The 15,000-nt window shown below is 47.9% G+C and overlaps 1 protein-coding gene and 1 long non-coding RNA gene across 3 annotated transcripts in view; both read left to right on the top strand.

Annotated features, from left to right (window-relative positions):
• Positions 1–15,000, top strand: part of LOC123506667 — a 226,638-nt gene that overhangs the window by 42,645 nt on the left and 168,993 nt on the right. The window lies entirely within an intron of this gene.
• LOC123506669 lies at positions 3,360–5,513 on the top strand. Its single transcript, XR_006675482.1, has 2 exons — positions 3,360–3,453; positions 3,564–5,513. It is a non-coding gene; the product is annotated as an uncharacterized LOC123506669 (long non-coding RNA).

Below are 15,000 nucleotides of genomic sequence, written 5' to 3'. Positions count from 1 at the left end.
ACAGGTCGGTCAGACGCTAAGGTTACCAAAGAATCAGTGAGCGGAAGCGAAGTCGGGTGTTGGGTGTCAGTCATTGGTGCTGAGCCACGTGCGAGGGTCAGGAGGGGTAGGGGGACACCTGCAACGAGGGGAAGGAAGAAAGGAAGGAGGAGGAGGAGGAGGAGGAGGCTGCGGCGAGGGGAGGAAGGAGAGGATAGGATGCTTCCGGTAGGACCCATATCCTTTGACAGTCTGCATGTGTCCTCTTGTTCTCCTCCTCCTCTTCCTCCTCCTCCTTTTCTTCTTCTTCTTCGTCCTTGTTTTCGTCCTTCACCCTCCTCGTTTTCATTTTTCATTCCTATTTGTGGAGATTTTTAGTTATTTTTATGTTCATATCTCCTTCATCATCCTTTTTTTGCTTTGTTTTGTTTTCTTCACTTTTCCATCTCTTCTTTTTCATTTTTTCATTCCTTTTATTATTATTTTCTCTTTTCTCTCACTTCATATCTCCTCTTCCTCCTCCTCCTCCTCCTCCTCCTCCTCCTCCTCCTCCTCCTCCTCCTCCTCCTCCTCCTCCTCCTCCTCCTTCCTCACTGAAAACACACAAAGTCATAGATATACCAGAAGTGAGAGAGACAAAACACCAAACTAAACGAGAGAAAAAAGAAATAACATAATGAAGATAAGAGAAAGGAAGAGAGGAAGAGAAGGTGGAGAAAGGGTAGCAAAGGGAAGCAGGGAAAGGGAGGGGCACTGGGAGGGGAAATGAGGTGATGGTGGCGGTGGTGGTGGTGGTGGTGGCGGAAGTCTGGGTTTCCTGTAGGGTCGAGACGAGTTGAAGACACGCGCAGGGCTGAGGGGAAAGAGAGGGAAGAGGGAGAGGAACACGTGTGCGGTGAGTCTGAGGTGGTGGCGAGGGGAGGCGAGAAGGATGTGGCAAAGTAGGAGAAGGAGAAATAAATTAAGAACGCCTGTAGGTCACAAATAGAAAAGGAAACGTGTTGTGAGGGAGACTGAGGTGATGGTGGTGGTTGTGGTGGTGGTGGTGCTGGAGAGAGAAAGAGAGAGAGGGAGTGAGATGGTGTGAGATTTAAGTGGAGAAATAGTCTTTCAAGAACCGCATAATTAATAAGGGAGACTTAGAGGGATTGGATGATAAAGAAATGAAGTGTAGCAACATCTCATCGCGGGAGTTTGAGATGCGAAACTGGAAAAAATAAACTAGTAAACAAATATTGGGAAAAGTAAACCTCCAGAGAGAGAGAGAGAGAGAGAGAGAGAGAGAGAGAGGACGGAAGGTAAGGAAAGACGAGGAGGAAAATGATAACAAACAAATAAAGTCGAGCTATTCTAAACAAACCCTTTAACTTCCCCTCTTCCCTTCCCTCCCCTCCCTTCCCTTCCCTCCCCTTCCTTCCCTCAATTCCCTCTAAAAACTCCCCCAAGTGAAAACACACGCGTGAACGTTTCCCCTTCCCCTTTCCCCTTTTAAATGTTGGGAAATGTAGGCACGAGGGGAAACACGTCACTGGTTAAAGGGAGAAAGGAACTGGACAGGTTTTAAAGGACAGGAAGCAGGAGGTGAAGGAGGAAGGAAGAGGAGCAGGAGGCACCGGAAGAAAAAGAAGGAAGGAAGGATGTAAGGGAGAGATGGATGTAAAGGAAGGAGAAAGTCTATTTTGGGGACTTTAAATGCAGGTGTGTGTGTGTGTGTGTGTGTGTGTGTGTGTGTGTGTGTGTGTGTGTGTGATTTTTGCTGTAGTTATTCTCTCTCTCTCTCTCTCTCTCTCTCTCTCTCTCTCCATACCCATCATGTCATACAGTTAAGCCTTCTTTCCTCTTTCCCTCCCTCTCCCTCCATCCCTCCACTTGATCTGAGGGAGGGCACGCGCTTCCCCTACTTTCCCTCCCTACCTCCCTTTCCTCTTCCTCTCCCTTCCTTCCTCCCTTGCCTCTGTAACGCTGCGTGACCCCAGATAGCCCGCCCAGCTGACCTCCGCCGGACAGCTGCTAGTGAGGTCAAGCTAAGAATAGTCCCAGGGAAGAGACGGTCCCTGTGTTTACATCCTGAAGGCCTCTGTTTGGGTCCTGCTCTCGAGATGGTATATTTTCGGCACGGGTCCCTGTTTATCCCACGCCTGGGGAAAAATCAGCCGTGTTTTCCTTGTTTTTCTTCGTTTTTTTTCCTTCCCTTTTTCTTTTTTTGTTTGGTGTGATAGTGTGGGATGATTTTTTTGTGAGTGTTAGGTAACTTTACGATGTTATCTTGTGTTTTTATTGCAGTTTGTCGTTTTTTGGGGAAGGTGAGGGCGAATGGGAGTGTTTTTATTTTTGGGGGCTTTATGATGTCTTAGTTGATGGTTTTAATGTAGAGGAAAAGGTGATGTATTACACATGTGCTTGTGGTGTGGTGTGGTGGTGATGCTTGTGGTGCTGTGGTGTCAGATGTGGTGCGGAGATGGACGTGATGGTTCCTTGGGGGTGTTGATGCACCAGCCCTCATCACAACGTGAGGGTGAGCAGGGAGAGTAAGTGGGGAGGTGTGAGGCTCGGCTGAAGTGAGAGCGAGGGAGAGTGAAGGGCAGGTGTGAAAGCAGATTTGAGCGGGTCAGGTGGTGAGTGCCGCGTGCTGGGTGAATGAGAAAGTGGCGGCGGCAGCTGCGCGAATAAAACGAGAAGGCAGGTGTGGGGTCGCCGAGGCAGGTGTGGGCAGGTCCTCGGTGGCCCTGCACCGCGGCGCCATTGTGTCAAGGACCGATGCTTAGGCAGTGTTGTGTTGGGGGAAGCAGGAGGGGAGAGGGAGAAGACCCTCGCCTCGGGCATAATGGGCGCTCGGCGAGGGGAGGTGCGGGCGTGCAGATGTCGGCCAGCTGTGTCGCCCGCACGCGCCCTCCCCCTACCCAGGCCTGCCCGCCGCCCTGCCGCGCCCACCAGTCTCCACACAGTAGACGCCACATGAGAAGCCTTACATCCGCGAGAAGCTGTCTTCTTGCTAAGCAGAATTTGGCTTTGCCTCAGAATGCACAAGCAAAACTCAATGAGCTTTGTTTGTGGTGTTCACTGTATCGGTGTTACGTGGCAGCGCTGGTGGTGGTGGTAGTGGTGGGCGGCCACCTGGTAGCGGCAGGCTGGTCGGTGGCTCACCTGACGCGTGCCGCCACATGCCGGCCACCTGCCTCCCAGCGCGCCACCATTGGTTGCCTCAACCCTCTCCTGCGTCGCTCATTGGGCGAACGGGAGCGGTGGTCCCTCCGCTCTCGCGGGTTGGCTGAGGCGGCGCGTGGCAGGTTGTTTACCGCGCTAGGATTGGCTCAGGACACGCGTGGAGGGTGCACCTGCCGGCGCCGGGGTATATAAGCTCCTGGACGCTGAGGGAAATCACAACAGCTTCAGCCTGTAGTCGCAGTGGAGACTTGCGCCGGGCGTCCCGTCGCCGCCCGCCGCACACCGCACCACGCCTCCACCACTCACTCGGTAAGTTGCTTTACGTGTTTTGTGTTCTACCCAGTGATCCAGTGAGCTTTAGTGCAACACACTCCAGGTGGCGCCCTTGTGATGTCCTGACGACGTCCTTTGTCTTACAGACCTCCCGTCCTGGAGGAAGAGCCCCCTCCCCCCCACACCCTAGTCAGCTGACGTCACCGAGCGCCAGCCTCCTAGCCCTGACTCACCGCCGGGCTGCAGCTAGTCATCCACCATCTAGTCTACCAGGGCCCCCACCCACCTCTCGGGTAGAGCTTCCTGACGCCGCCCGCAGCCCTCGGATGCAGCTTACAACATGAGCCTTCTAGTCTCCATCATGGGTCGAGGCTCCGGTGGGCGCGGGTCGGCGGGGCTGCATCTAGGGGAGGGAGTGAGTATGCTGTCACCGCCGCCGCCTGACAGCCCCGCCCAGAGCCCCCCGCGCCCTGGACCCACTCGACCTTATGCCACATGGCACTCCTTCACTCGTCCCTCCACACCTACCCAGGCTTGCCCTGTGGCGCACTGGAGGAGTGGATGACGCCTCGCATCTAGTCGTCGCCTGTCAAGAGTCTGTAGGATAAGGAAGAGGACCCCTGAGTCACGCCGAGCAAGACTTGCTGGATCAGCCAGTTCTCGGCTTCAGAGGTTCGCCACTCTAGTCATCGCCTACCTTTAGAGGACGAGTCTCCCACGAGCCGCCCACACCAGCTGAAGTCACTGCTGCGATTCTCCGCCCTCATTAATGCTTCTTTCAGTGTCAGTATTATCCCGTGGTTAGTATTTACTTCCCATTGTCATCAGTATTACCCTGGTCAGTAATGTCACATTGTACCAACCTTCCCCAGTATTAATCCCACCAGCAGTTCAGTATTACTTTAGTTTTTAGGTTCCTGCAGTATTATGCATATACCTTGCAGCTTTCCTCGATCTCCTTCAAAACACAAAGCCAAAGATTTAGAAGTAAAGGATCCTTTAGGATAACGCTTAGAAACACCAAAGAATCCATCAAATATTGAAGGTTCCTTTTGGACCTTCTCTTTTAGTCTCTCTCACCAAAGACTTAGTACCAAGTTCGAGTAATCTTTACCGCTGCACAGTATTATAGTGACCTTACAGCGTGTCCTGGCTGCTGAGGTCGTTGCTGCACCACAAGACCCCTTTTCAAGTTTCCTTCTAAGCTAAATTTACCTTCACTGCACCAAACTAATGCAATATATCTAAATTTGTAGCTTCCTTTCGAAAGCCTCACGTAGTTGCCAGTCTTGTCAGTAGTTGTTTTGTCACCCTAGCTTCATTTTGGTCCTTCTGGTTCCCCTCACGGGCTTTTGTTTCCTCGCACCAAAGGCACAGGGAAAGGCAACTTCCCTCCCGTCAAGGGTCTTACAGCACCATACCAAAGGTTTTCTTAGCTTGGGTTCACCAAGACTCCCCCTTTATTTGTATCTCAATCTTTTACACAACCAATGATAGATATTAGGTGTCTTAGTTTTAGTTAATTTATTTAATGTTTATTTTTAAAGCTACTTTACCTGTTAACACACCAAAGATCTCACTAGGTTAACTATCTTATCAAAAACTAAAAAGAAAAAAAATGAGTTACAGCTACTAACCAAAAATGTATTACTACTAGTCAGGTATTTTGTTCTAGTTATTTGCTCACATTCTAGTCGACAACCCCAAAGATCTCATTGAGTCATGTGCGCTAGTCGGCACTTGGCACCAATTAGCTTGTAAGAACATCTGTACCTGTGTGTGTGTGAGAGTGACAGTGAGTGTGTGAGTGAGTGTTGGCTTACTGATCTCTGTACTGCTGAGTTGGGGGTGCCGCGTGCTGCTGTGCTGCGGCGAGAAACTGAGGCTCTCCTGCACACACCCAGCACTTGGCCCCTCCCTCGGCAATCACTTGGTTACCTGGCCGTCTAGTCACCCTTGATCTCCTCGTACCGTACCTGGCATCAGTATTACGTCTCTGTAACGATCTAGTCATATATAAATATTTTTCTACAAACCAAAGAGACTTATAGTTACTGTATATATATATTTATGAAATAAATATCTAAAAACACCAATCTTAACCTCTCAGTTACCATTTAATATAAGATGTGTGGAAAGGTGTACATTTGCCTCAGACATGCAACGTATATCTTGTCTCCTGAAAGGGTGGAAAGACGACTCGCGTCCCTCACATATGGACAAGTCTCCCCACGCCTCCCCTGATGGCAAGAACGGGAAAAACTCCATCATAAACCACCGGAAGACACGCAGCCTGTGAGTCAACGGTGCGCAAGGCGGTGAATCCTTTGTGCAGTGGAGGGAGACTCGCCCGTACGGAAGGGAGTAAGGAGAGCCCGGCGGATGTGCGGTGGTGGTGGTGGGTAGGGAGAGGGAGAGGAAAAGGGAGGGTACCTTTTGAGTTTTCATGAATGGAGGAAACTGGTCTGGAAATTTGAGAGGGTTGTTCATCTTTCAGCTTTCTACAAATGTTTAGAGACGCCGGTAAGAAGGAAAGTGTTTTTGTGTGTGTGTGTGTGTGTGTGTGTGTGTGTGTGTGTGTGTGTGTGTGTCAGAGAGAAAGGGAGTAAAGGAAGTGGTGGTAAGGAAGCAGTTACAGTCTTGTTTTGCATCCCTGTATCCTTCTCTCTGTTTTCCCTCTTGATTTTTTTGTCTACAGTAATATGAATGCTCATTTTTCGCCTTGAGCTCAAATCTCTTCTTCATAGTACGTTGTTGTTGTTTTTTATGCAAAAGAGAAACCAGCCAAGGACAACAAACACTGAAAATAAGGCCCAGTTGAATGCAAGATCCCTAGAAGATTAGTAAGGGAATAGCCAAAATACAGGAACAAATGACGTTACAGCGTATGAGAAACAAAATGTAATTGCATCATATATTTCACCCAAGAATTAAGCACATCTACTCATATTGTCTGCTTAACTTCATCTTTCTACGCTAAACAATCCTCATACTCGACTTTTCTCAAAACATTCATTTACTCCTTTCTAATTGTCTTATCCACAATCCAATTACCCCAAACCCCTTTCCTTTAATTAATCCTTATAGTAGTAATCCCGTGTCTGGTTGTACTTAACCCCCTATGCCCGCAGCCAAGAGCCCAGGACCTTAATTAGTCAAATGGGGCCTTTAAGCTCGCCAGTTGGGGTCGTGTCACCAGCCACTCTAGAAACTGACCTTCGCGTTCTTAATCATATATGTGTCTTACCTTCATTACATAAAGCAGGTTCTATTGGGAGTCCTTGGGGTTTTGAAGGATTTTTTTCGTAATTCTTTTAAGGTTTAACAATGACAACACTAACTGAAGAAAATATATCAACAAGAGGTTAACTAACGGCGAACCACTTATCCATCTTTCCTTCATTAATTTTAACAGGCTCTGGTAGAAGTCATTATGGTTTTCAAGGTTATTTTTCAAGAGTCTAATGGTTTAAACAATACTACGCTGTCACAAGGAGAAAATGTCAACTATAATCTAAGTAATGGAGTTTAAACAGGTTTATATCTTACCTATAATGCTTAGTTAATAGAGTTTAGCGGAAGTCACTAAGAATTACAAGGATATTTTTTATAATTCGAGTGATGATTTAACAAAAATTGACATTGCTACAAAGAAAAACGTCAATGGGTAATCGAGTAATGATTTGCAGAATTTGGAAAACAGTCCTTATAAGAGAAGAAAATACTTAAGCCCTTCAGTACCATGACGCGTTTCCATATTCATTCTGATTACTGTTCGGCGATTTTATATAGCTTCAGAAACTTAATGGGGACTGAAATAGTAAAAACTGTGGCTATTAACCTCTGACTTCATAGACCCTTCCTAATGTAAAATTGTCTAATCATACTCAAAACTCAAGGTAAAAAAATGCATTCCATTACTGAAGAGGTTAAGAATCTTGGGCAAATAACAACAGTAGAGTTTTCGTCGGCATTCTCTTTGTGGTCTTATAATCCTGATCAGTCAGGAGGTCAGTGGTCAAGCAAGGGTTATCCTTATTGGAAGGACACGTACAGGTGGGGAGAGAGAGAGAGAGAGAGAGAGAGAGAGAGAGAGAGAGAGAGTGGGGGAGAGGGAAGGGAAAGGTCACCCGTTTCTGATGTTTAGATGCATTTTTATTTAGTTTTGTTCTTTTTACATTGATTAATTTGGAAATGATCTTATAACCTTGTATAATCTTTAACTTCTTTCTATCTATATATAACCTCTCTCTCTCTCTCTCTCTCTCTCTCTCTCTCTCTCTCTCTCTCTCTCTCTCTCTCTCTCTCTCTCTCTCTCTCTCTCTCTCTCTCTCTCTCTCTCTCTCTCTCTCTCTCTCTCTCTCTCTCTCTCTCTCTCTCTCTCTCTCTCTCTCTCTCTCTCTCTCTCTCCTCTTGTTCTCATCATCATTCTTTCTGAAAACTGCGTCCACTCTCTCTCATACTCTCACTCAACCTCAATACTCTTCTTTCCTCTCACTCTCAGACTCTCCCTTTTCTACCTGTTGTTTTCTCCATTCCTTCTAAGAGCTGCATCCTCTCTTAGCATTCTCCCAGCCCGTCTCCCTGCTCTGCTCAGCGCCCCAGCAGGGAGGACAAATTGGTGAGCAGCGTGTGACAGGGGAGAGGGAGGCGGCACAGGTGGAGAGACAAAGAGCAGTAAAGGCCAAATCAGTCCACTGTTGTCCTCATCCAGTTTAGGAATCTTGGAGGACACTTTAATGCGTCCGAATTGTGTCCCAAAAGTTCCTCATTCATCCCTCACCTGCTTTCATAAGGGAGGTTTATTTAAATACGTGATTTAGTGCTTCTTAGTCCATTTCACGTATGTCAGGTGGAAAAGCAGGTATTTACAATGACTACAGGTGAGGAAACTCGTGATATTTAACTCGTTTCTCGTACATGACTGCAAACGAACATGAGAACCAACATACCAATAACCTAAGGAACAACAACAAGTGGGAGGGAGGGAGAGCGAAAAAGAGGAGGGGAGAGGAGACTGGAGAAGTAGAGGAGGGGAGAAGGAATAAGGCAGCTTCTCTCTCGCTCTCTCTCGCTCAAGCAAACAATAGCGTGCGATTTCAACCCCCAATGACCGGCGTGAATGTGGCGCTAAATACACGCTGCTCTACTGACAATCATGAGGCGGCGGGAGGCGGGAGGAGCATAAAGGGTGACTCCTCTCTGCTGCCCTTTGTTTCAGTCACTCGAGGCGGCCGTGGTGTGTTAAAGGTCCCGCGTGGAGGGAAGATACCAAGGGGAAGGCTGGAGTGTGTGGTATGGCCGTGGATTCGTTGGTATTTTTATCTTTGTCGTTGTAAGTGGAGTGTTTTGATTTGTGAGGGCACCGGCTGCTGGGAATTTCGTTAAAGAATACAAGTTCATCTTTTTTTTCTGTAGATGCTTTTAAATTTTCTGCGATAAGTGTTGTGTCAAGAGTTACGTTCGCTTAATACATTCCAGATTCATAAATTTTAACTTAGATTTTAGTAACTTTAGATTAAGTTAGGTTAGGTAAGATTTGGTTAACTTAAGATAATTCAGGTTATAGATATTCCTTTTCACTATTTCATACACATTTTTCAGGAAGGCAAGTAAGCAAGGAGATGGCAGATAAGGAAATAAATAGAAAGGCATCACAGGAATGTAAGCAGGAAAGCAAGCAATCAGGAAGACAGACAGATTAATAAATAGGGAAGGAGGGAAAATAAGCAGGCAGGCAAGCAGGTGTGAAAATAGACAAGCACCTGAAATCATTAAGCGAATCAACATAACACTTTTTCCTCCTCCCATCCTCACCTGTCTTATAGTAATGCCTGATGGAGGAAAAAAAAAGATACCTCTCCCTTTTCATCAGCTTCATCTTAATGGGAGAACAGACAGTGATGAAGGCGCGAAGGGAAAGCAGAGGATAAAAAATGGAAGTGAGAATAGACTTCATGCATTTTTTTTTTCTCTATTTAGAATTTGAAAGGGAAGATATGATGATTGTTCTTTGTTTCACGCCACTGGTAAGGCTTAGTGTGGTGGTGGTGGTGGTGGTGGTGGTGGTAGTAGTAGTAGTAGTAGTAGTAGTAGTAGTAGTAGTAGTAGTAGTAGTAGTAGTAGTAGTAGTAGTAGTAGTAGTAGTAGTAATATTTTCTTCCGTTTCCTTTATGTATTTCTCTCTCTCTCTCTCTCTCTCTCTCTCTCTCTCTCTCTCTCTCTCTCTCTCTCTCTCTCTCTCTCTCTCTCTCTCTCTCTCTCTCTCTCTCTCTCTCTCTCTCTCTCTCTCTCTCTCTCTCTCTCTCTCTCTCTCTCTCTCTCTCTCTCTCTCTCTCTCTCTCTCTCTCTCTCTCTCTCTCTCTCTCTCTCTCTCTCTCTCTCTCTCTCTCTCTCTCTCTCTCTCTCTCTCTCTCTCTCTCTCTCTCTCTCTCTCTCTCTCTCTCTCTCTCTCTCTCTCTCTCTCTCTCTCTCTCTCTCTCTCTCTCTCTCTCTCTCTCTCTCTCTCTCTCTCTCTCGTTGTCCAAGAGAGGGAGACGAGAAACGAGACGAGCCGAGGGAGCAAGAGGGAGCGAGGAAGGAAGGATAAAAGGCAGCCAGTTCCTCAGCATTCCTTCTCCTTTACTCCCCTCAACGCCACCTCGGGCTGCCCATTCACACCACCAAGTAAAAAGTGGGTCCCCGCAGTGATGTTCTCAGACCCACCCTACCTGATGCCCCTCTTAGCTGACCGCCTGGCTGGATGGCTGCCGAGACCCGGGTAAACTGGTTCCCTGGTTGACTGGTTCGGTTCGGTTTAGTTGCAAGAAGGTTAGGTCCCTCTTGTCCCTCTCCAGGTTGTTTTTCTCCTTGCTTTGCTTCCTCGCTTTGGTTTTCATGGGTCTGTTGCAAAGTTTTGGTGTTTTCTGTTTTTCCGAAGTGGTTGAAAGTTTAGTTGGTTCAGTTTAGTTTGGGTTATGGTTGTTTGCGTGTGTGCGTGTTGGTGTGGGACTATTTTGTGTTTTGTTATTGTTCTTCTTTGTTTTATTTTGTTTTTGGTTTGGTTTATATTTGGTTTGTTGGTGGTGGTGGTTGTAGGTGGTGGTGGTGGTGGTGGTGGTGGTGGTGATGTTTATTTATAGTCTATCTATATTCATTCTACAATTACTACTAGTACCATCACTACTACTACTGCTTTCGCTACTACTGCTTCTACTACTACTACTACTACTACTACTACTACTACTACTACTACTACTACTACTACTACTACTACTACTACTACTACTACTATAACCACCACCACCACCACCAAGCCCTACTGTGTACATATTGCATACATTAACCAAACACACACAAAAACAACTATTTACGTTCTTCCTCCCGTGAATGCTTGCGTCACAAAGACAGGAAATAAATGAATGTCGCCTTGCAAGAGAGAGAGAGAGAGAGAGAGAGAGAGAGAGAGAGAACTCACGATAATAGAAGAGAAGAGGAGGGAAATGTAGAGAACAGGTATAATGAATGATGAAAAATAAGAGTGCAGAGAAGAGTTCAGGTGAAGGTGAAGGTAGTCTAGGAATGTACCGTATGTATGAGTGAATGATGCATAAGGCGACGTGTACCGTGAGATGCTGCGTTGATTTCTGTATCCGCAGTGAATGTGGGACAATTTCTTGGGTTCCTGGTAGGGGCGAGTGCATCAAAGGGCGCCTCTGTCCTCGCGTCCTGCCGCTTCATTCTTTCTACGGCGGCGTGGTTTCCGTGACCTTTCAGTAGTTACGTAGGATGCCTCTTGTGACTGCAGTTTCCCTCCCTTTCAGTCCTGCCATTCCTCCAGTCCTTCCTCCAACCCAGCCACCTTGTTTCCTCTCCCTGCCTCTCTATATTACCTCCCTCCTTTACTCCTTTCCTTGCATCATCTCTTCTTGCTTCTCGATTCCTTGTTTGCGCGGTTCCTTCCTCACCAGCTTTGCTTTCCTCCTCTCTCACCGTCTTCTTTCTCCGCCCTGTGTTTGCTTTTTTCTTTCTCACTCCCTTTCAGCGCCTTTATTCCTCCGTTTCTCCCTGTCCACGCCTGCCGGCCCGCGCTCCTCCTTCCCCCCCACCCCGCCACCCTGATGCTGCACTGCTCTGCTGGACACGGCGGTGAATTAGTAATGCAGAAACTGGGCGGGAGAACGGAAGGCAGATATGCAGAAAGCTCGCCTCCATTGTGCTATTTCTACTTGCTTTATTACTTTTCATCGGACTGTAGGGACGAAAAGGAGGAGCTGCTGCAGACTTTTCCGCTTGGGATGTTAACTCTTTTTTCTCTCTCTGCTCGAAGATTTTTTTTTTTTTTATCCTTTTAGGCGAAGACGAAAATGTGACATTTGAGATGCGTATTTCTGTATTAAATCTTTGAAATTTGGGGAGGGGCGAGGAGCATGACCGATGCGTCTGGAAGTCTGTCTGGTAGCGGGGAGGAGGAGCGCCCTGCTGACCCCCGGCAGGCAGGGGAAGCAGAGGTAGGCGACAGATGTGAGGCAGCGGTAACACTTGTAACAGCTGGACACTGACCCGTCCCTTCTTCCCTCCTCCCAGGCTTCCTCCGCCGCCCCACTTCAGGTCTGTCGGTGCAGCATTCTCGTGCATGCTAATGTTGTCCCTTCGTTGGGCTGGTTAGCGGCAGGGTACAGAAGGGATGACTGGACCAAACTCTCCCCTTAGGACAGTGGCTTTGAACTAAATAGAGAAGGAGAAACACTACCTTATAGGCTCGAGGTACTGGCTGTTAGTGTTCTCGTGTGGGTAAAATGACTGTAAGGAAGCATTTGGGGATAGAAAGATCATATGCCTTTCGAAACTTAAAGGTTGGGTGAATGAAGGGATGCAATGCTATTTAAGGTGAATGACTGGGACCGCGATGGTGAGTTGGTGAGATGCGAGGGCCTTGTGGCAGTGGGTACGGCAGGAGATCCATCAAGAGGTGACAGGAAACGAGGCAGAGGTTGTGTTGCGTACCCTACGAGGACATCAATCTGGCGGCACAGGGAGGGCAGGAGTCCGTTAGTATTTTGTTAGCACACACGCCATGACTCTGACGTGCCAAGCCTAAAAAGTCTCATTCATCGCTCGCCCAGGTGACTTTCGCTTTCTTGTTGCCCAGAGAGTCTCCTTTTCTGACCCTGAGGTGGACCTGTGCCAAGTGGGACGACATCCCTCCTCCTCCTCCTCCTCCTCCTCCTCCTCCTCCTCCTCCTGTTTGCGTAATTCATCGGAACATAAAAGTGTTCTTGATCTTCCTGACAGTCGCGTGATTCAAGATCAGAAAGACACGTCCGATCAATAACAATGAAAAGCCTAGAGGGCACGTGGTGTTGCCAGTTTGAGAGGCAAAGTTTACATTACCACACCTAATACTCGTGGCTCCACTCAAAGCGACTCAGTGAAGTGACGCCATAAATAAGGGAAGGGGGCACAAATAAATGGCTCGCGTCACTTGCAGCTGATCATCCCATGTGATCTTTTGAGTCTTAACAAGATCAGCTGACGTTCAGTGTGTGGGACTGCCAGAGAAGAGTCACAGCATCAGTTCATGCCATGGGCGGCGTGAAGGTGACCGCGGTGCTCGGGGATGCTGTGGTCATGTGTCCATTGCCTCCACTCTTCCAGGCAACACATGGTGCGCCAAAAAAAAAAAAAAAAAAATAGCCCTACCTTCTGCTACTCTTGCCCAAGCTTCTTCTCACCAGTTTCGTGCCATGTCACCCTCCCAGGCTCTGCACTTTTGTCATAACTGTGCCCCGCCATGTGTGTGCCCCGCGCCCGTCCACCCCTGACCCTCTGACCCCCTGACCGTAATAGCACCACTGGGATGAAGCCGGGAAGCAGGCGGGCAGAGATTTGAGTGACAATGGGCTGGTGGTGCCCCGGGGCAACCCGGTTCTCGCTGCCCACGAGCTGCCCGCCCCGCCCTGCCCCGCCTCGGGCACGCCGCGTTCAGACCCGTGCCGCAGCCGATGGCCTGGTCTTCCTGCACGTATTTGTATTGTTACTTATTGCCTATTTAAAGTAACCCATCAGTTCATTGATATTTACACATGTATTTCACAACATAGAAGCCACGGAGGAAGAAGAGTGTGGGTGACGCGGGAGGCGAGTGTGCCTCTGGCCCAAGTCTCAGCAAGGAGCAGGCTGGCGTGGTGGTCATTATGCTTCATCACTGTCTCAACAGATGGCAGCCCGCTCATCATCTGCGACTCGCCCGTGTCCGATTACTCTCTCCGCGCAGGACAGGAGGGGCGACGCGGCGCGGCTCGTAATGAGGAATGGTAAATCAAGTCAAGAGAAGCATGAAAGTGCGATTCACTTCCTGCCTCGTCAAGCGTCTGGGGCGAGTGTTTGTTCCTCAACCCCGGCGGGACTGTTGGCAAGCGTCGCGCAACCGAACCCTTCCCATGAAACCGAACCTGTTGTCACCCGCGCGCGTCGCCACAAAGAGACCGTTACAGGTGCTAATTAAGGAGAGTAATTAAGTCGTCCAGTAGCTATTAAAGAGGGAATTGGAGAGAGCAAGGGATGAAATAAGACAGGTCCTCACGGCGGGGGTTCCCAGGAGGCCGAACGGAAAGGTAAAATAGACCTAAGGTGGCGAGACTGCGAGTACGACCTTGGGCCCAGGTAACTCTTCCTTCTCCAGCAGGTTAATTAAGGAGGAGGATGTGAACCCTAAAGATGAGCAGACGGCAGAGAGAGAGAGGAGGACGAGGAGAGTGAAAGTGACGGATAATTGCTTCTTTCAGGCGTGTACGGGAAACAAAAGCACTTCATTGTTCTAGCGCTGGTCTGCTTCTCCTCCCTGCGTGTCCTGCTCAAGATCTGGGTCAGGACTCCTTGTGATAGTGTTTTTCCCGAAGGCCGCAAGAAGGACGATCTCTGTAGCGTTTTTGTCTCCACTAATAACGAGGGAAACCGAGGCGCTTGCGAGGATAATACTGAGCTGATGAAGGCTTTTTGTACAGGTAAATAGGGAAATTGTAGGTTTTCTGGGTCGTCGAGGCCAAACTTTCACTTTAGGATGCTGAAACTCACTTGGAGAATTGCATTTGTTGATTAAATTGTTCGTAATCTAGAGTAATGATGTGTTTTTTACAGATTGCGCGCAGTAATGTTGTAGATAATTGAAAATAAGTTGAGGGGAGAATTGAGAGATTAGTGTTGGAGGAAAGAGAACAGCAGGAGGGAAGTAAAATACAGAGGAGGAGAAGGAAGAGCAGGGAGGAGGAAGAGGAGTAAGCTGAGAACACTTGACATTAGGTGTTGTGTTCAGACAGCAAATTTACAAACACCCAAATTGAACTTACATCATCATTTCTTCTCTTCACATTCTTCGTTACCTTTCGTCTTCCCTTCCCTGACACTCCCGGTCATAGTTTAGAGTCTATTGGTGCACTTATAAACATCGATGTTATGACGTGGGTATAGCAATATAGTGTTCAAGATACTGTGTTGTTGTGGGAGGAGATATGTAATGAGGTATAGTCTGTACACTCTAAAATGGCGCCTGGATTTTAGACATATTGTAGCTTATTCATAGCGTAAATGATTTTTTGTGAATAA

The sequence above is a fragment of the Portunus trituberculatus genome, chromosome 20 (genome assembly GCF_017591435.1).
Source record: "Portunus trituberculatus isolate SZX2019 chromosome 20, ASM1759143v1, whole genome shotgun sequence".
Taxonomy (NCBI): domain Eukaryota; kingdom Metazoa; phylum Arthropoda; class Malacostraca; order Decapoda; family Portunidae; genus Portunus; species Portunus trituberculatus.
The sequence above is the reverse complement of the archived record's forward strand: the minus strand, read 5'-3'. Positions and strand labels throughout refer to the sequence as shown.